Genomic DNA, 22,919 nt, shown 5'->3' with positions numbered 1-22,919 from the left:
CTTTTGGATGCAATAAATCTGCTAACTTATTCCAACTTGTCAAAGATCTCGTAATAAATATGCATTGGGAAACCGAGCAAAATCTCTACCAGTTGATATCAATTGATATACTATATTGCTTGCAATTAACCTACGATGATGTTATAGTCTGTGTCCTGTTTTGCAATTTGTTCGAGCTTTCAATTTTTATTCCATTCTAAATTTGAAGACATATTTTATTTCATATCTATATTTACTGTTGTAACATTTACCATAATATATATATTTATTAATATGTTGCATAAAAGATCATTGAACTCATTAATATTTTTGCTACAGTTTGCATCAAAACTAGCTTTTCATGTGCAACAGAAGAGGAGTTACGAGCGCTGATCACTTGTAAGATCAGATAATTATGACACGGAGTTCCCACCAATGTCATGGCATAACAGAGCTCTAGAGATAGAAATGGCAGCCTTAAAGAAGGCCAAGATGAGAAAAGGAAACTAATGAAGTGACTATCAGTCTGTACTCGTATTTATAGGCTGCCAGCGTGCGCAATAGAGTTTTCTGGATTTATCGCGGTTTATTCAAATTTGAATAGTTAATTACAATGCGCTTGCTTAGCACATGTTCGTTGTAGTATATATGTATTAAGAAAAATAGCAAATTTTTATGTTAACCATTTATTACCATACTGTTTTAGGACTTGCATGTTACTATATAAATACTCAGGAAAATGTTTAATAGGCCTACTCGTATTACGAGATTACCTAATGGCAAATATTATCGTTTTTGTTTTCAAAATATTTTATTGTGGCTACAGTTGACCTAATTATTGTGCAGCCAATCAACTGTAAATTTCTCCCTTACTTTGCTATATAAACTTTCAGTTTTGCCATTGCTGGGTTTGTTACAGCTTTGCACTGTGAGTTATAGTACTAATCAAGATACTGCATTCTTTAACTATAGCTCTGCTTGATTCGCCAAGGGATAGTAGCGTATAAAAATCTCGTCACTGTTTGTGAATTTAGCATTGTGATATCAGTCAGTGTATCATAGCTGCATTCACTGTAAGTGTTATCAACTGAACATACAAAAAATCATTGCGCTTCCTAGGGTGTAACATTGGGAAAAGGCACCCTTGAGTCTGTCTATCAGCTACTATCTAACCAAATCAACCTGATATTTATAGCCTCTGCTCTGGCCCGGAATGCAAATATCAGTGTTTTACTTGTGGCAACATACAAAAGAATGAACATCAAAAGTGATGATTTCTTGTGAGTAGTGCAAAATAATGGGCATGTGTAGGCAGTGTGCATCACTAGGAAGAAAGTAGATAAGCACAAGGACTCATTTGCAAACAGCATATAGGTTTATTTTCAATCATCTCATACCGATATAACACCGCTACTCAAAACTTCAAGCGATGCAAACTATCGCTGACTGCAAACTTGAAAACAGCAAACCATCTAATTAATGAGAAGAGCTGACAACTTTTAAATCTTCGAATCCTTACATCTCACAAACAAATGCTAATCAAACCATCTTACAAGTCCTCAGAAGTATGTCAAAATTAACCATTTCTTATAAAACTGTTATTATTGGTTATAACAATTTGGTAGAATAACAAAGCTACAAAATGTTGATAGAAGGAAAACAGGCATATCGACCTGCTCTACCTAATATCCACAATAAGAATAACTCTATGCTATTCCTATGGCTTGCTTCAAACTGATATGCAGCTCCAGCGTGGTAAGGTTCTCCTGGTCGCTCACTTGTCAAGAGATCCTTTGTTTGTCAGCCTATTAGTCTTGTCAGAATATTACATAAATGTACTACATGCACTTTTAAAGTTATTACATACCCTGAATCTCCTGACGCAGTCATTTTGAAAACTTTCAACATTTTTATATACTCTAGAAGAAAGTTTGGTCTTTTATGATAGTGAGATGGCCTCTGATTACAGGGATTACAGAGCCTTTGAGATAGTTAGGATCACGGATTAGAGGGAGTACAGAGCCTTTGAGATAGCTAGGATCATAGATTAGAAAGATTACAGAACCTTTGAAATAGCTAGGATCATGGATTAGAAAGATTACAGAACCTTTGAGATAGCTAGGATCATAGATTAGAAAGATTACAGAGCCTTTGAGATAGCTAGGATCATGGATTAGAAAGATTACAGAACCTTTGAGATAGTTAGGATCATAGATTAGAAAGATTACAGAACCTTTGAGATAGTTAGGATCATGGATTAGAAAGATTACAGAGCCTTTGAGATAGCTAGGATCATGGATTAGAAAGATTACAGAGCCTTTGAGATAGCTAGGATCATGGATTAGAAAGATTACAGAACCTTTGAGATAGCTAGGATCATGGATTAGAAAGATTACAGAGCCTTTGAGATAGCTAGGATCATGGATTAGAAAGATTACAGAACCTTTGAGATAGCTAGGATCATTGATTAGAAAGACTACAGAGCCTTTGAGATAGCTAGGATCATGGATTAGAAAGATTACAGAGCCTTTGAGATAGTTAGGATCATGGATTAGAAAGACTACAGAGCCTTTGAGATAGCTAGGATCATGGATTAGAAAGATTACAGAGCCTTTGAGATAGCTAGGATCATGGATTAGAAAGATTACAGAACCTTTGAGATAGCTAGGATCATAGATTAGAAAGATTACAGAGCCTTTGAGATAGTTAGGATCATGGATTAGAAAGACTACAGAGCCTTTGAGATAGTTAGGATCATGGATTAGAAAGATTACAGAACCTTTGAGATAGCTAGGATCATTGATTAGAAAGATTACAGAACCTTTGAGATAGTTAGGATCATGGATTAGAAAGACTACAGAGCCTTTGAGATAGTTAGGATCATTGATTAGAAAGATTACAGAACCTTTGAGATAGTTAGGATCATAGATTAGAAAGACTACAGAGCCTTTGAGATAGCTAGGATCATTGATTAGAAAGACTACAGAGCCTTTGAGATAGTTAGGATCATGGATTAGAAAGATTACAGAACCTTTGAGATAGCTAGGATCATGGATTAGAAAGATTACAGAACCTTTGAGATAGCTAGGATCATAGATTAGAAAGATTACAGAGCCTTTGAGATAGTTAGGATCATGGATTAGAAAGATTACAGAACCTTTGAGATAGCTAGGATCATTGATTAGAAAGATTACAGAGCCTTTGAGATAGTTAGGATCATGGATTAGAAAGATTACAGAACCTTTGAGATAGCTAGGATCATTGATTAGAAAGATTACAGAACCTTTGAGATAGCTAGGATCATTGATTAGAAAGACTACAGAGCCTTTGAGATAGCTAGGATCATGGATTAGAAAGATTACAGAGCCTTTGAGATAGTTAGGATCATGGATTAGAAAGACTACAGAGCCTTTGAGATAGCTAGGATCATGGATTAGAAAGATTACAGAGCCTTTGAGATAGTTAGGATCATGGATTAGAAAGATTACAGAACCTTTGAGATAGCTAGGATCATTGATTAGAAAGATTACAGAACCTTTGAGATAGTTAGGATCATGGATTAGAAAGACTACAGAGCCTTTGAGATAGTTAGGATCATTGATTAGAAAGATTACAGAACCTTTGAGATAGTTAGGATCATAGATTAGAAAGACTACAGAGCCTTTGAGATAGCTAGGATCATTGATTAGAAAGACTACAGAGCCTTTGAGATAGTTAGGATCATGGATTAGAAAGATTACAGAACCTTTGAGATAGCTAGGATCATGGATTAGAAAGATTACAGAACCTTTGAGATAGCTAGGATCATAGATTAGAAAGATTACAGAGCCTTTGAGATAGTTAGGATCATGGATTAGAAAGATTACAGAACCTTTGAGATAGCTAGGATCATTGATTAGAAAGATTACAGAGCCTTTGAGATAGCTAGGATCATTGATTAGAAAGATTACAGAGCCTTTGAGATAGCTAGGATCTCGGGTTACAGGAATTACAGAGCCTTTGAGATAGCTAAGATCTCGAATTAAACAGATTAGAGAATTTAAGATACAACATACTGTATAGTTTGAGAGCTCCTTTTCAAAAGGCTGAGTCTCAGGAACCGGATGGAATTTGGAAACCAAATACTTTAACAACTTAGCAGACGACACAGAGCATATGTGCATGTGAGGTTTGGATAAATTGACCCAAAATTACGGCAACACATACTGTTTATACAGGCTAACAGACAGACGAACACTTGAACACAATGACAAAGAAAAATTTAATAATATAGATAAAAATACACTTTATTGAAATCAGAGCAATGCTTACATTATTTTGACTAAATAGGTATCTTTTAAAATAGTAACTTACATCACAAAAACCTGTATTATTGCTTACATCAAGGGTGGGAACCTGCGGCCCGCAGGTCGCATGCAGCCTGCGAGACGTTTTAATGTGGCCCGCGTTCATAAGTTGTAACCGATTAAATATTTTCTTGAGATGACCTCGGCAGCATTTGGCATTCATATCAACGTCGTGCTCATGCAGCCTTGTAATGGCATTACTTTCTATTTGTGACTTAATAAACGTTATAACTAACCTTGCTTTCTTTTCTCACCTAACTTCGCGTGCCGGGCCGATGCTGTCTCACTGGCTGGGCACACACGGCATGCATGCCCATACACACATACTGACATCACAATCGCATGGACATCAGGCTATTACGACACAATACGCCAACTGCATTTAGTTACTGTGCATGTCGCAATATTTTTGAAAATGTGATTAAATTTAGAATTTGCAAAATGGCTTCGGCTAAAAAGAGAAAGATATATGATGAAGATAAAATTTTCAACAAAGATTGGGAAAGCTCTTATTTCTTTGTCGAAATTATTGAAAAGCCTGTCTGTCTTGTTTATGGCAAACGATGAAAAAGTCAAATCTTCAGCGCCATTTTGATTCCTGCCATGGTAATCTTAAAAAGTTGACAGAGTAGGCTCGAAAAAATAAGATTGACGCTCTTAAGAGGGGTTTGAATGCACAGCAAACTGCTTTGAAAAGGTATTGCAAGACCGATAATGGTATTATTCGAACGAGTTCTGAAATTGGCAAACTAATTGCGAAAAAGCTGACACCACACATAAAAGGAGAATTCATGAAAGAATGCAGCTGCTAAGTTGATAGCACCAGAAAAAGTTGCTGCTTTTGAAAAAGTAAGTATACCGAGAAGAACAGTTTTAAGTCGGATTCAGGAAATGGAAGATAATATTGAAAAAGTACTGAAAGATAAGGCTCAAGATTTCGAATTTTTTGCATTGGCCCTCGAAGAGACTACAGATATAACAAATACAGCCCAGCTAGCGATCTTCATTCGATGGATAACTTCCAACTTTAAAATACAAGAATATTTGTTGTCATTGGAATCCTTGCATGGAAATACACGTGGCGAGGACTTGTTTGAGAAACTTCTCTTGGCAATGGGAAAATTCAATTTTTCCGTTTGAAAATTTAAGAGGATTTGCTACAGATGGTGCTCCAGCCATTGTTAGTTCACAAAAAAGAGCTGACTGGTTGCGGTCATGCTGCAGATGTCTTAGTTGTATGCCATTGCATCATCCACCAACAAAACTTGCGTGCAAAGTCACTTCAACTGCGTAACGTCATGTCATCAATAATAAAGTGCCTCAACTTTATCAAAAGCAGAGGTCTAAACAGCTGTCTATTTCAAAAATTAATGGAAGACTTGAATGTGGATTTCCACGATCATTTATAATTGCAAAGTTCGACGGATGAGTCGTAGTAAAATGTTACCACGATTTTATTTGCTACGAAATGATTGGCCAATTTATGGATATGCAAGAAAATCCTGCTGTTGAACTGAGTGATAATCGGTGTTTATCTGATCTCGCATCTATACGGTTGATATCAGGAAACATTTGTCAGAACTCAATATAAAGTTGCAGGAACCTAACCAGCTGTCCATGTTTGCAACAGTGAAATCGTTTGAAACAAAATTACAGCTGTAAAAGGTACAACTTGAAAATAATAACACTACACACTTTCCATCCTTACAAGAACAAAAACCATCTACCACAACGAAATATGCGCTTGAGTGCGTGACGATTTCTGAGACATTTGGCGAAGGATTCCAGGACATAAAAAGCAAGCAAATAGAGTTGGATATTTTTGCCACTCCTTTCAATATAGTTGCAGCTGATGCTTCTAGCAACTTTTAACACGAAATAATTGAGCTTCAGACTAATGATACCTTGAAAAGTATGTATCTTAGCACTCCACTGGTTGAATTTTATCAACACTACATAACTACTGATTGTTTTCCCATCCTACAGAAACATGCTCTTAAAGATGCGTCCCTCCTTGGAAGCACCTGCTGTTGCGAACAATTTTTTTCTAAACTGAATCTCGCAAAGAATCGGTTTTGCTCCCGAATGATGAAAACCTTGGACAGTGATTACGAATTGCAGAATCTTCGACTCCAGCGGATATCGCACGCCTCACAAAGAAGAGGAACTTTCAGCCATCTTACTGAGAGCTACAATAAAAATCCCTTGTGTATTTTGAGTGTTTTTGTGCGTAATTTGAAAGTCAGGCTTATGTTGTGGCCCGCCATTAATGTAATGCATTTCATGCTGCCCGTAGTATCAAGTAGGTTCCCCACCCCTGACTTACCTGCTTAAAACTGCACAAAATAAACATGCATTTAGTGAGTTACTGTAAGTTTTTCTTTAATTTCAAAATAAATCCGTTAGTGTGCAGAATAAATACATGCAACTGATATAAGCTTTTATGAAATTGGAATAAAAAACTTTAGTCCAATTAGCATTGCTACAATATTGAAAAGACAAACACTATAAGATACTCTAGTAGAAATACAAATGCTGTTTGCATGTATTGATATAACTCAATAAATTATTGGAGTCTGATGTTCATCAATTTTGTATAATACAATTACGAATTACAGGAGAGGTTGTAGTATGCGCAATAAACTGCTGGTCTGGAGGCATCAATACACTGCTTGCTGTTGAAGTCTTTACTGAAAGTTTTCCAAGTTTTCTTTGGCCTCTTGTGAAGCAGCTCACAAAAGTATTTTATAAAATCTAAAAGCCAAGAATAGATTGTTTATCACAAAAAATCTCCATAAAAATTAAAACTTTTAGCAAAGATTTTGTAACAACAGTTTAGCAACAGCTAAAACTGCTAGTGTTAGAAACATTCTCAATTTTAGCTGTTAGAAAGATATACTCTTATTGAAGTTTCATGTTTTTATGAATACCAAATTAATCCATATCAAAATTTTCTTCGCAAGTCAGAGCATAAATCTATATACAAGTATATGCTGTATTTAGATGAAGTTGTTCTACAGCTCAAACTACCTATAAATGAATCCTTTAAATAATAACTTATAATAAATAATAAAATAATAATATAAATAATAAGTGTTATGCCTTTCCTTTTGAAATTGATTTTGAAATTGAAAAGGTTTTTGTTGCAGCGAGTGATTATTTATTAATTTCACTTTCGATTTCATTTATATTCAAAATAATATACTTAGTAACCTTTTATTACTGTTATAATAACACTTTATGTTGTACGCAATCTTATAAATTGGCAAATGAAAAGACTTACATAAAACTTGGTAAAAAAATTAGTAAAAAATAATAAATTCAAAAGAGGGTTCATAACCTCTGTTTACCGTCGAACAAAAAAAATATTTCACAGTGTTTTTAATTATTCAGAGACGCAGAGATAAAGGTAGGAATGAAAGTGTGTGATGCAATTTATTTCAGTTTATTAAACTATTAAACTTTGTTAAACTAGCAAAAATCTAAACTAACTTTATGTATTTAATATTTATATGAGTTTTAAAGTTTTTTTTATTTTTATTGATCTCTTAAAGTTGATTTGTGAAAATAAAATGTTTAAAGAATCTTTGAAAATCATGCAATAAAAATTAATTTCTTAGTTAAGTCAAATATTTGTTCAAACTTTGTTGAAAATATATTTAGAGGTGATTATATGTTAAGGTTTGACTGTACAGGAGGTACACAAGTTTAATTTCAAAACTGTTCACTTAAAGCCACCAGAACTAATCCTTATACGTTTAGTTTAATACCAGTAATTTTTTTTTATGTTCAGTTGATTTATGTACTGTTATAACTCTATTATCGCCAACTGTTGTAGAACCAAGACTAAATATGTAGTTTTACAAGCCACTGCTTTAGGGCTCCAATGCCCGGAAATAAGTACAGTCTGTAATTAGGCAGACCTCGGGTGCTTGGGAATTTATTATTTATGATGCGATATATAAACTTTCTATAATTTAGAACAATATCAAGGATAACTATTTTAGCTAAAGGAGCCACTCATTCAAGGCCAACATACATGTCAACCAGTCATTTGCCAAAAGACAATAGTGTGCTGGTTAAGGATAGAATTAGCCAATGAAGCGTCAGCAATGCAGAAGACCTTCAAACAGAGACCAATACAATGGACCTAATGCCGACACTATTTTAAGCATAGAACATCTATTCAAACTACTCATCTGTATAGTCAAACATCAGCATAGGAAGCTAACCAGGTGCAATATTTGCTTTACGTGTTTAAACTGGCAGATGTTGTAGCAAATATTTTTGTAGGAACATATTGCATTTTGTTTAGTTTGTTCTAAACGCAAAAAAGCTGCAGGTAAAAAGGTAAAGTAAAAAAGGTAAAAACACAAAAAGGTAAAGTAACGATAGAAACAGTCAATGTTAATCTTTATTGCTTTATCGATTAAAATTATATATACAAATAATATGTTTACATATTTTTAATCAATAAAGCAATAGAGAATAACATTCGCTTTTTCTATCGTTACTTTACCTAAGTTAAAAGATGGATGGAAGTGTTGATTCAGTTATGATGCGTTAAAGTTAGAGATGTGATGAGTTAGAGTGCGTGATAAAAATATAAGGTATAACTTACTTTAACTTACATCATATATAGCTAAAATCAACTTCATTTATTGAGATTTTTTATTTTGTTCTTTAATATTATTTGACAGCAATTTTTACATTGAAATCCCTCAAATCTTTTCATTTTATGTGTCAATAAACCCAGCTTTAAATTATCAGCAGTTGAAAAAATGCTGAACATTTATCAACCTAATCTGTCTTACCGCCATGATGCATATAGCTTCTATCGGCATGTTGAATGCGCCTTGTTATCAACTGAAATTCATTCCTCCACTGATTATAATAGTGGAAAGCAGTGTCACTTGTCGACACCAGTTGCAGGTGCCTAGCGAGTGCAGCAGGAGAGGTAAAGTTTTTAACATGAAGAAAACTGTTAGGAGGAGTGACTGCTTCATATTCTTCAATCGAAGTACCACCTAGTGCTATTGGAATTGTAGTGCTGTTTGATTCTAGAACTTTCCATACCTTTTCGGATACATAGTCTTTGCATAGTGAATTTTCAAACGAAAGATAAAACATATAGTCATCCATTTTTGGTTCTCCCTTTTTGGAATTTTGTACTAAATTACCAAATCGGCGGCCACATTCTTTAGAGTTTGATGTGAAGATATCTATTGTTACATAACGAGACAACTCCAAAATATACTCTTCTCTCGCACTAGATATCCTTTTGGTTCTGGGTGGTAATGAACAGTGTGACACAAACCAAAGAATACGCACTGGCCGCATGCTTGGCTTTGGAGTGAAGAACATAGTTCCGTTTGCCTGAAGTCGTTTTATTTGAGCACGAAATATGTGCAGGCTCCCTTCGTTATCTCTGACAAAAGTGGCACTGTAGTTAAAAAGTCCATTCCACTGAGAAATATGTTTACTGGTAAGTTTAATTTGAGGCTCTTTTGAAAAAAAAGCCCAAAGCTGGTTTGGTCGTCTAGGCGGAGGAGTCATATATCGGTTTACTTCAATGTCGCTGAATAGAACCATGTCTGCATCTGAAATGTCTTTAGTACCCTTATCAAACCTACATGTGTGCCCATCCGAATTAATGATTGTAGATGTGTAAGGTGTACTGTGGCGATGCGTGTGAATCATAAGTGGTATTCTTTCATAAGTGTCCATAGGATTCAGCTGAGAACCAGTAGCTTTTTTCCCTGCACAACATACGACAGAAGAGATATTACAATCACTCTAAATGTTCAAATTAAGATGGTTGCGTATGAACCATCAGCATTGTCTAGAAAGACTATGAAAATAATAAAAATCTCAGGATGATAGTAATGTATTCTTCACCTCAGTATACAGTGCTATGTACATATTATGGTGCCAAAATCTGTTGTACATGTATATTTATATGTGTATCTAACACTCATTTTGGTTTGGCAAATCCTTACAAGTATTCTCGAGGATTTTAGTTAGTCATATCTTTTAGTGTTGTAATTGGGCTTCCTATTTGTTAATTAATTTGCAATAAAGGTTATGACTCATATTTTGGAATCCGTAATGTCAGCTGCAATGACCAGTTTCAACTGATATCGGCCGGCATCTGCCATTTTCGTGATATATAAGGAGGCCCAAATTTTAGAGGAGAACAAGAATGGTATTAAATTAGTTAGATATTGAGATCTGATATATATATATACAGTGGTACTCCATAGTTTGGAGACTATCTTATTTTATTAGCATAAATTAACTTGTGAATTAACACAGCTAAATGGAAGAAGTCCAGCAGCATCGTCTTCAATATAGATATAAACAAGCGCCATTTCCTTTTCACTATAATACTAATCTTTGAAAATATGCTTTCACGCAAATATGTTGAAACTTCAATGCCCGCTGAAACAAATATGCATTAAAATTGTTTTAAATGGACAAGTTTGACAGATTGGTTACAAATCAGCTACAGAAATCTCGAATGTTTTTGCAAATATAAATTGCAAGTTTATTTTATCTAAAAATAATTCTATTACAAATAAGGATGTCTGTTAAAGAAAGAAATATTGTACAACTGAATAGTTTTAATGTAGATTGCTAAAAATACATTTTATAATTCCTTACACTGGCTAGATTTATCAAATCTCATGGGCTTTAGTAAATATTTTCTGATTTAAACCCAGTTTATCGGCTCATTCAAACTAGACTACTGTGAACATCGATTTCCAGAAAAACTAAGAGAAAACTTAGAGTTTACGTAATAAATTTTTAATACTGTGATGTATAGACAAATCGAGTATTAGTGATTATAATCAGCTTTCTGTTGAATGCTTGACAAGGTCATATCAAGTTCAGCCTTAGATTTGATGTCAAAACTGTAATTTATTGGAACAAATATTCTTGTAGAATACACTGGGCTTTGTGTCATTCATTACTGAGCCAAAAAATATTAATAAATGCTTCAACTTTTTACAAGTACAATTAAAGCAGCTACATTCTTTAAAACTGTAAAATTATATAAAACTCGAATGCTTTGTAAAAATTTAAGTAAAAAAAAATTTGTGGAAAATTGCCTTGTTTTACTTTACCTTATATCACTAAAGGGGTGTGAAGGCTTGTTGATTCTTAATTGCAGTAACTTAGTTTGGATATACAACTGATGCACAACTTACTCTAACTTACATGAGGATATACACCTGAGGCGCAACTTACTCTAACTTACATGATGATATACAACTGAGACACAACTTACTCTAATTTACATGAGGATATACAACTGAGGCACAACTTACTCTAACTTACACGAGGATATACAACTGATTCACAACTTACTCTAACTTACTTGATGATATTCAACTGAGGCACAACTTACTCTAATTTACATGAGGATATACAGCTGAACACAAATTACTCTAACTTACATGAGGATATACAACTGAGGCACAACTTACTCTAACTTACACGAGGATATACAACTGATTCACAACTTACTCTAACTTACATGATGATATTCAACTGAGGCACAACTTACTCTAATTTACATGAGGATATACAGCTGAACACAAATTACTCTAACTTACATGAGGATATACAACTGAAGCATAACTTACTCGAACCTACACGAAAACATACATGTACAACTGAAGGACAACTTACTCTAACTTACATGAGGGTATACAGCTGAGTCAGAACCTACTCTAACTTACATGAGGATATACAACTGAGGTACAACTTACTTTAACTTACTTTAACTTACATGAAGGTTTACCACTGAGGCACAACTTACTCTGACTTACATGAGGATATGCAATTGAGGCACAACCTACTCTAACTTACATGAAAATATACCACTGAGGCACAACTTACTCTAACTTACATGAGGATATACAACTGAGGCACAACTTACTCTAACTTACATGAGGGTTTACCACTGAGGCACAACGTACTCTGATTTACACAAAAATATACATGTTCAACTAAAGCACAACTTACTTTAACTTACATGAGGATATACAACTGAGGCACAACTTACTTTAACTTGCATGAGGGTTTACCACTGAGGCACAACTTACTTTGACTTACACGAAAATATACATGTACAACTAAAGCACAACTTAATCTAACATACATGAGGATATACAACTGAGGCACAACTTACTCTAACTTTCACGAGGATATACAACTGAAGGACAACTTACTCTAACTTACATGAGGATATACAACTGAGGCACAACTTACTCTAACTTTCATGAGGATATACAACTGAAGGACAACTTACTCTAACTTACATGAGGATATACAACTGAGGCACAACTTACTCTAACTTTCACGAGGATATACAACTGAAGGACAACTTACTCTAACTTACACGAAAATATACAACTGAAGCACTATTTACTCTAACTTACATGAGTATGTACAATTGAGGCACAACTTACTCTAACTTACATGAGTATGTACAACTGAGGCACAACTTACTCTAACTTACATGAGGATATACAGCTGAGGCACAACTTACTCTAACTTACATGAGGATATACAGCTGAGGCACAACTTACTCTAACTTACATGAGGATATACAGCTGAGGCACAACTTACTCTAACTTTCACGAGGATATACAACTGAAGGACAACTTACTCTAACTTACACGAAAATATACAACTGAAGCACTATTTACTCTAACTTACATGAGTATGTACAATTGAGGCACAACTTACTCTAACTTACATGAGTATGTACAACTGAGGCACAACTTACTCTAACTTACATGAGGATATACAGCTGAGGCACAACTTACTCTAACTTACATGAAGATATTCAACTGAGGCACAGCTTACTCTAACTTACATGAAGATATTCAACTGAGGCACAACTTACTCTAACTTACATGAAGATATTCAACTGAGGCACAGCTTACTCTAACTTACATGAAGATATTCAACTGAGGCACAACTTACTCTAACTTACATGAGGATATACAGCTGAGGCACAACTTACTCTAACTTTCATGAGGATATACAACTGAAGGACAACTTACTCTAACTTACATGAGGATATACAATTGAGGCACAACTTACTCTAACTTACATGAGGATATACAGCTGAGGCACAACTTACTCTAACTTTCATGAGGATATACAACTGAAGGACAACTTACTCTAACTTACATGAAGATATACAATTGAGGCACAACTTACTCTAACTTACATGAGTATGTACAACTGAGGCACAACTTACTCTAACTTATATTACATATAACTTAGCCTAACCAAACTTACGTGTATATATATATTTTTTCGTTTTACTTTTAATTTTTTACCAGCTCTTTACGTTTATTTATGAAACTGTAACGCTTCAAGAAACTTCAAACATATTTTATTTGTAAAGACAAATATTTGCACAAATTTTGCAATATTCATAGGAAAAAACCATCGTACGTACGGGGTGTGACCGTATTTGTGTAACTGAATATATATTAAGAGTAGAATGCAATGTCAACAGGCAGCGATTATTTAAAATGCTTCTCCAGACCTTCATTCATTAATTCATCTGAACATTGTCAAACTCTTTTAGCTAGCTAAAGCCATGCAACAGTATTAAACATCTACATCTATATCATGTTTCATTATCAGATTTAGTCAGATGCAACTTAACACCATCTTCGTCTAATCAAGAACCAGCCGCTAGCCATGCTCTCCAATGAACTGTGTTCCCATGACCTTGCGCTATTAAGTAATTGTTATTCAGATATCCTGCAATTATTAATACATGTACTCCACTTTTGCGAGCATTTTGGTTGGTTTTCTTTTGTTCCAACACATATATTAAATATATTACTTTAATTCCAATGCAAATTTATCTTAGTTAAAAATGTTTTGTAAATTATGCTATGCAACAAAAAACCGAAAAATGAAAAAAAGGCAACAATTAACAAAAAAATTTCAAATGTCATTCAAATGTCTGGAAACCATTTCTCACAATGAACAATAGTATTTATATTCTGCAAAACAATATAGTCAAGTTGTTTGCAATCTGACTACAGACATCTCACAACAGTGAGTAGCACTCTGTACTGCCAAAGAACAAATCAGCAGTTTGAGTCTCGTTTGGTGATGTCAGAAAGGTCATCAGCCTTAAAATGCTCCTCTGCCTCGACATAACATGGAATTGAAACACTATTAAAGATGTAGTTGCGTCAAAATTTAAGTTGAACTTAAAAGAAAGCATTTTTTTTTCTCTATCAGTTGATATGTTGTTTGTTGTGTTACGCGATCGCATTGCCAAGATATTTGAAGATTAAAACCGAAAAAATCTGATCGCCGTAAAAACGCTCAGGCCACACAAACGTGCCCAGCCTCGCCAAAAATGATGTCACGCGTTTGGCAACCTGTCTCTATCTCTCGTATTCACATCGGCTATTTGCGATAAAAGTCTAGTCTAACGCGGCTCTATTGGCATATATCTTATTTTGTATTTGCTCATGTTGGCTAGAATAAAATTTTAAATCCTGCTACAGATGCATTATTATGAATGTTTCAAAGGCCTCAAATAACGAAAATTGAAAATTTGTTCTACTCACTTTCTCCAAATGTTGTTTAAACATTTGGGTACCGACTACCAATTCTACCGGTCTACGGTAATTCTGTCAGGTCACTTTATGTAGAACGCGGTCTTTGTATCAGCAGTTATGCAGCTACCCATACAAAACGATATACAGCCTCCCATAAGCCCCGCCCACATTATGTCGCCTATTACATATTGCCTACGTACTAGTTTCTTACTAGTAGCAATGATATACAGCTGTATACATTGCTGTATATCATTGCTAGTAGTATTCTTACCGAATACTAGATTAGTGAAATAAGCAAGCCACCTCTTTGAAAAGAATATAGACAGGGATAGAGTTTTAAGGATGAGAAGTCTGCTGCAAACTGGATTTGAACTCACATTCTCCAGTTCTGCGGACACCCATATACCATATCCGATTCACTACAATATTCTGCAAATCATGTTTTGCATTATCTTCAACAATATTATTTTATTATATAATTTTTACAAGCAAAAATATTTTCATCTCGGCATAAAGCTTTTATTAAAAATATTCATCAAGTCGTGGCCACTCACATAGTATTAGCTGATACAATAAGACAAATTCATCTACTGCAACAAACTCAAACAAAACATCATCCAGCACGCATTCAATTCTCGCTTTCTCCTTTATGGCAGTTTCCACACTGACAAAGCTTCTTCGGCTGGTGGGACGACATAAACATTCTGTAATCAGTAAAACAAGTAAATGTAAACAAAGTAGATGCAATAAATATGTCATTCATAGATATGTCATTCTAAAGCGTATCTATTGACAGCTTCCAAATTGGGAGTTGAATAGATTGCGAGTGTAATTTTAAAAACGAATAAACATTTAATAAAGGCACAAGTACGCCAAGCCAACGATTCGAAGCTTTGGTTCTGGAAATTAAAGATTTGCAATGATCAATCGATTTTACCCACTTCCTACGAGTGAAAATAATTTGTAATCATGACTCTAATTTACCAAAGAAAATTCGAAAAAAATATTATAGCTAGGTAAAACGGCAGATAAGCTATGAAACGATGATTGGAGATAGCAAAGAATTATCATTTTATTAATTAGTATATGTATTTATGACTATAAAAAATATTACATTTACTAAAGTATAGAAGACTCTAAGTTAATTTACCTCTATTCTGTCTTCTTCTGCAGCAAAACGCTGCTGACGCCTGTCAGCTTTGGCCATAGGCTGTCTACTCTAATATTTTACTTAAAGTTGCTCAGAAAACTCTGAGTAGCGGTCGCTCGAACTTGAAGCCATTTTAAAACTATGTATAACTTAGTAATTGTTGAAACGCGTTGAATCAGAAACGATGAGAATGAATTCTCTATCGAATGAGAATCTTCGAGATCACAGACAACCCGTTTTACGAGTGATAACATTTATTACGGCCTATATAAAAATTTCGCGCTCGTGATTGGCTAACGAATCGACCTCATATTTATCGCTCGTGGTTTCGTTTCAGATAACAAGCTTGTGACGTCACGAAATTGGCACCGGCTGGAACGTGAGCTTTTTAAAAGATGGCCTCATTCAAACGCATATATCTCTGGACAGGGTTGGTCTACAAAGACAAAGATGGCATCAAATTGTAGCTGATGTTTTAGCCTTTTATGGGTCCTAATTTCATTTTTGACGCAACTACATCTTTATTTAGGCAGTGTACTTTTGCATAGCAGGTTTTTTGACAGCTAAGACAACATGAACCCCTTCAAGCGCATTGGCTGTGCTTCTCCTCTGACTCAGGACGCCTTGCGATGAGAGCAGCCCTTGGTCAGTTCTAGGACCAGCCAAGACAGCGTAATTAGTCCTGGTGGCTCCTTTCAATGATGTGAAACAACACAGGCATTGCCAATTGTGACAGAAGCTTGTCATACTATATTACTACAAAATGCTTCTAGTCAAGAACTTTTTAAACTTGTGATTTTCCTCAACAACTTAGAACAAAGATAATATTTAATGGTGTTTTTTATAAAAAACATATAGCGGTTTCAAAACCTTTTTTGTTTAAATATCTTTAGTATTTGAAAAACAAAATATTTTAATAAACCGTAAACCTAAACTTCAGCATTTTAGTCGCATCAGCAAATGAATTGCGCAGTCAAAAGCAGTTGCTGACTAACCGCAGTATTTGAACCGTTGTTTAATTTTTTGGGATGACGGCTGACTAGTATCTACCAACCAACAAAAGAATCTTCCTACTTTGTAAACAAACCTGTAAACAGACTTGCATACGCTGTTTACTCAATCAATAAATTGTAAGAACAATGTTATATACAAACTGGCCACCTGGATACAATAAGCCCTATGTGCCTTATAATCCCCGATAGCTGAAACTTGAAGCCGAAAGCTTGAAAGCTGAAAGCTTGTCCTTACTTTCAGTATACTAGTGGCTCACTCGCTACCAATTCATGATACTTGGACGTGTCACAACTGCTTCACATACATGTATGTGCATAGATTCATCTTAAAGAACTTTCTCAGATTATAAAGAATAAAGCAATAGTGAGTAAAACGTTGTCTTGCCAACAAAGGTACATCTAAAATCTCCCCAACCTGCATCTGGTAAACAACATTTACATCTTATCAATTTTACCATTAAACATATCATTTTTGATTTCCAAGTAAACAATTCTTAAATACGTCCTGTGACAGGCTACTTTTATCGTTGTAAAACTTTGAGCTGTAGATTTGTAAGTACTGTAATAAGAAACATTGATATCCATTTATACCGATTTGATCAAATTATATGAACACTTCCAACTTTTTTTTGCAATGTTGTACGATTGTTCATAATAACACTGACTTCTACACTAAATTTTGAAAAACCCGTAGGTACAAATTAGCGATGAGCCCCAGTCGCTTTCTCTTCAGCTGTGTGGTTCGCTTTTATTAACACTGGGTTATAAAATGCTTTCAATTTGTTCAGATTTTTATATTGTTCTTGTAACACTGCCCTATTGTTCTTGTACGCTGCTATACAAGAACAATAGGGCTCCTTTCAATGATGTGGTAGCCTTTCAATCATGTGTAGTTCATACACATGCTAAAAGACTGGCTTATCTAAGACACAATTTCGGCATGCGTTAGCAGCCGGGTGAAGTGCAATTGCCAACATTAACTATAATATAACTGTATTATAATAATTAACTATAATATTATATAATCTATACTAATATCATATTAGTATAGTTAATGTCTATGATAAAAACAAACCTTACAAGATTAATTTTTTGTTTCTCAAGGACCTTATAGAAGATGGTCGGCGACCACCAACCTAACTAAAATTCTTGTTATATCAAAATGAATGGGCAAGCCAGTACAGCCCGATTATCTTTTCAAGTGAAACATTGAAAAATAAATATTTTATGGGCAATAGTTCACACACACGCTATAAGACTATGGCTTATCTAAGACACATTTTCAGCATGCATTATAGTTGGGTGTAGGGTGTTATAATTAGCAGTAGGGTGAAGTGCAATCACCATTATCTCATTTGAAACCATTCAGCATTTGGTTCCGAATCATAATGGTTGGTTAATTATTTGTCAACTTTCTGCCATTTGCGGTATTGGGTATTACTCTATTTGGGTAATGGTGTTAGTATTGCTAAAGCAAAACAAAACATTCCATGTTGTCTCAAGGGCTTCATCCATGAAGGCTTCTAGCTAGTCCTAGTTAGCATTTGAAACTATATGCACAAGCTTGTTCTTTATTTGGACAAGAGTTTTGCTAGAGGCGAATTCTAAGGATGCTTTATCACAAGTTGTACGCCATTCTTCAACAACAATTACTATATTGAAGGGACAAACAACTTTGGATATTATGGGTTATAAACAAGCAAAAAATTGTTCAAATTAAAAAATTACTTTCATGACAAAAATAACGCATAGTCGTTGTAACCACCGAATAAGAGACGACCTACAAGAGCCAGAGAAATATGATTACCTCTGTGACTCTCAACCACACCAAGTTGACTGAAATGTTGATTGCTTGGCAGTAAATCCCCAAAGTGAAACATGAACTAAAACACACTCCAATTTGGGACACTGAAGTTACGTGTAACAGTTGTCAAAGCCTTACTGTCAGGTTATTATACAGTAAAGAATAATTTATTTGCCTCTTATTAAACACGCATGTGGCTCACTCACTTACACTAATCGCATGGTAGTATTTAAACATAAACATGCGTACCACTTGTTGAGAAGTCTACAGAATTGCATCCAAACAAGATACTCTGGCATTAGAAGCAGCAGATTTTTTGATCTGCTCGTAAGTCGAACATTCTGAGGTTTGCATCATCGGGCCTGTTGAAAATGCCTCTTCACACGAGTGAAACTGGACTCACGTCTGACTCATGACCATCGAATGCTTGTATACACTCCCCACTTCTCACATCCCACACCATTGCCATTCCATCAACACTCTGAATACATTAACTAAAAAAAGTTCAGTCAAAGCCTACAAAATATGATTAATACGCTGTCTGAATACAGGGCAGATAGCGCAGCTGGTAAGGTATCGGGACAGTGATCATTAGGTCCTAGGTTCAAACCCCAACAAGTGCACCTTTCTGGTGGTCCTTAGACAAGACCCTTGTTTGTATAACGTCTACAACCTCTATGATGAGTGCAATAACCAAAGCCATGCCAGCTCGGATGTCGCCCGATCAAACAAGGTCCGCACTGCCTGTAGCTGAACCAGGACGAGGCAGTGAAAAATCGGCTACTGGTTCAAAACGGATGAAATGGACTCGGACTGATAACACGGACCTCATGCAGTGCTACTGTATGAGTGAACCTCAAAAGTGGGGCTGCATGGGAAGGATGCATCAACTGTGGATAAACATGCACCCTGAATTACCACTAACCGCTAAGCAACTTGTAGCTCAGAGGAGTAACATAGTCAAGTGGCACCTCATATCAGAACTTGAGGTAGATGAAATTAGGCTAGTCCTAGTTAGCATTTGAAACTATATGCACAAGCTTGTTCTTTATTAGGAGAACAAAGGCTAGAGGCAAATTCTAAGGATGCTTTATCACAAGTTGTACGCCATTCTTCAACAACAATTACTATATTGAAGGGACAAACAACTTTGGTTCACCCAAGTAGCCTCGACCAACGAGGAGTGCATATCAACACACACAGTCACACATACACGATCTTGTGTTGACTCACGAGTTGAAGAAGACATGCACTTTGACCTTGACCCAAAGGTGAAGGAGCTTGCGGAAAACATCATCAACAAGATGCCAGCTGCTAATGATTATGGAAGCAGGGTACCAGTACGGAGAGTTAGCAAGACCATACCCAAGAAGCTGTTAGAAGACATTAACTTGGCACTGGAGTCGATCTCAACTGGATCGATCAGTGAGACTAATGCCCTAATCTACAGTACGGCAACCGTCGTCTTGGAGGAGATGGGTATTAAGCCACTGTCAACAAGGTTTCAAGCCATTCCATCTTGGCAGCTATCACAGCCAATGCGCTTGAAGGGTTCATGTTGTCTTAGCTGTCAAAAAACCTGCTATGCAAAAGTACACTGCCTTAATAGTGTTTCAATTCCATGTTATGTCGAGGCAGAGGAGCATTTTAAGGCTGATGACCTTTCTGACATCACCAAACGAGACTCAAACTGCTGATTTGTTCTTGTACGCTGCTATATTGTTCTTGTACGCTGCTATATTGTTCTTGTACACTGCTATATTGTTCTCGTACACTGCTATATTGTTCTTGTACACTGCTATGCTTTTTTTGTACATCGCTATATTGTTCTTGTACACTGCTATATATTGTTCTTGTACACTGCTATGTTGTTCTTGTACACAGCTTGCCTATCTGCTTCTTATGGGTAAAGCCTCCCCTAGCACATATTATCACAGAGGTGCATTGCTGTCTTACTAATTAAAAACCACTAAAGGTAAAACAAAGTCACCCTATAATAGTACACGTTTATAATAAAAACTACTGAGTTTAGGGGTCTAAGTGTGACAGCTCATTCAACATATTTAGTTGAAGAAATTTTATTTCTCATAATCCTTTGTTGCAGAATGCACTTATTCAAGTACAGATATAACTTGCAATAATCAACAGGTTAAACCAATGAGTACAAATAATATTTTATATGGAAGAAAGCTTAGCTTTGTTAAGTAAATCTACTTGTAAGGGTGGAAGGCATTCAGCCCTTCCAAACAGACAATAACGATAAATCTGATGCTAAAAGTGAGAGAGTTCAGGTATTCTACATTATATCATACCAACATACATTTTTACAAGTGGAGCAAATAATATCATTAATCGAAATCTTCTAGTTTAAAGCACCTACAGAAACATTGTGGGTGGACAACCCGACAGAAGTTTGTCTACCAAAAATGGCAAAGTCTGTCATATCCTCCATTACGCAGGCTCAATAAAATATTTTTAGGCTAATATACCTTATCTTAATCGGTACCTGATAGCTAGCAAGTATATTGTTTGATAGAAATTGAGTTATCTTACCTACAGAGCTGCTGTACCTCATAGTACATATAACGTATAGCACCGAAAACAGCAACGCTGTGAACAGCTGTTTGTGGTCAGTTATCATACACCACGCCATCTAGTTCTAGCCACTAGTTCTCTCTTCACAGAAAGTTTTAGAACTGAAACATCTGCCACCTCAACAGTAAATACATGTAATTGATTTTCAATATTTGTGCGTTTAGCAAAGAAAGCACTCGCTATTACCCGTCACGGATGAACGAATCTATTTCATTGGTTGAGTCATTGAACTTAAAACCCCTGGAATGGCAATCACGTGACTTTTACGTTGATAATAATACGTAAACGTATGCGCCATATTGGAGAGCTAATCGAATGCTAGTTCCGTTTGTAAACAAACGGTGAAAAATGACAGAAATGTACACGTTGAATAGTTATTTTCCAGCTGGGTGTTAATGAAAGCTACTCCTACACAACGTTTAGAGTGCCCTGATAGAATAAAACCTATTTATAACATATGGAGTAGGATATATCAAATGATAAGTAGATGTATAATAGATTTTCGTGGACCATGTTACTCATACAAACTGTTGTATTACAAATGCATAAACCCAGCAAATGATATATTCAGGCAAATAACAACTGTTCCATTATATTAAAATTTATATTACATATGCATAAATGCATATGGAAAAACTTAGCACATGAAGTATTTCGATAAAAATAACACATAGGTATGCTGCCAAAACAGAAACTGTTTTCAAGATTTAAGTGATAATAGCTTATGAATGTATGATATGTATAATACAGTATCTGTAAAAGATGGAATGACCTACTGCAACAACTAAACGGAAATTAAAAACCGTTGTAATAGAGAATGATCAAAATAACGCAAACAAGGAAATGCAGGAATTAGTGTAATCAGATGATTAAACATACATACACGTTACAGAAACTGTGTAAAAGGAGATTTGTATAGAAGTGGATATTGAGCCAAGGTGCATCAGTTTCTTAGAACTAAATTAGATTAGGAATAACAGCACAACAACAGCTGCAGATGAATATTACAGTGATTATATTGTTACTGGCCTTTAAAAAGTACTACTTTAGTATTGTATGCCACAAAGATGCACCTTGCAGTTTGAGTGCAGGATTTTAGCATAATGATGCTGTCGGAGATCATAAAACGACCGAATAAAGTTTTTCATCAATGACGCAGTGGTTGGATATGCCATCTGCTGTATCCGTAAGGTGTTTCCCAAAGCATAACACATCACTAGACCTTACACTACTGATAAAATACACCACACAATGGAGTGGATCTGGCTTTGTATGAATACGAAAGTATTGATCTGCAACTAGCAGAATCCTGATGACATCGTCTGATGGACGCAACAATCCTCCATTGTTTTGTAGCTCAAGTAGAGTATAGAGATGTCGGTACTGGATATTTGACTTAGTGGTAACCAGCAACTGACGGCC

This window comes from Watersipora subatra, chromosome 3 (genome assembly GCF_963576615.1).
Source record: "Watersipora subatra chromosome 3, tzWatSuba1.1, whole genome shotgun sequence".
NCBI lineage: Eukaryota > Metazoa > Bryozoa > Gymnolaemata > Cheilostomatida > Watersiporidae > Watersipora > Watersipora subatra.
This window is presented reverse-complemented; position numbering follows the sequence as displayed.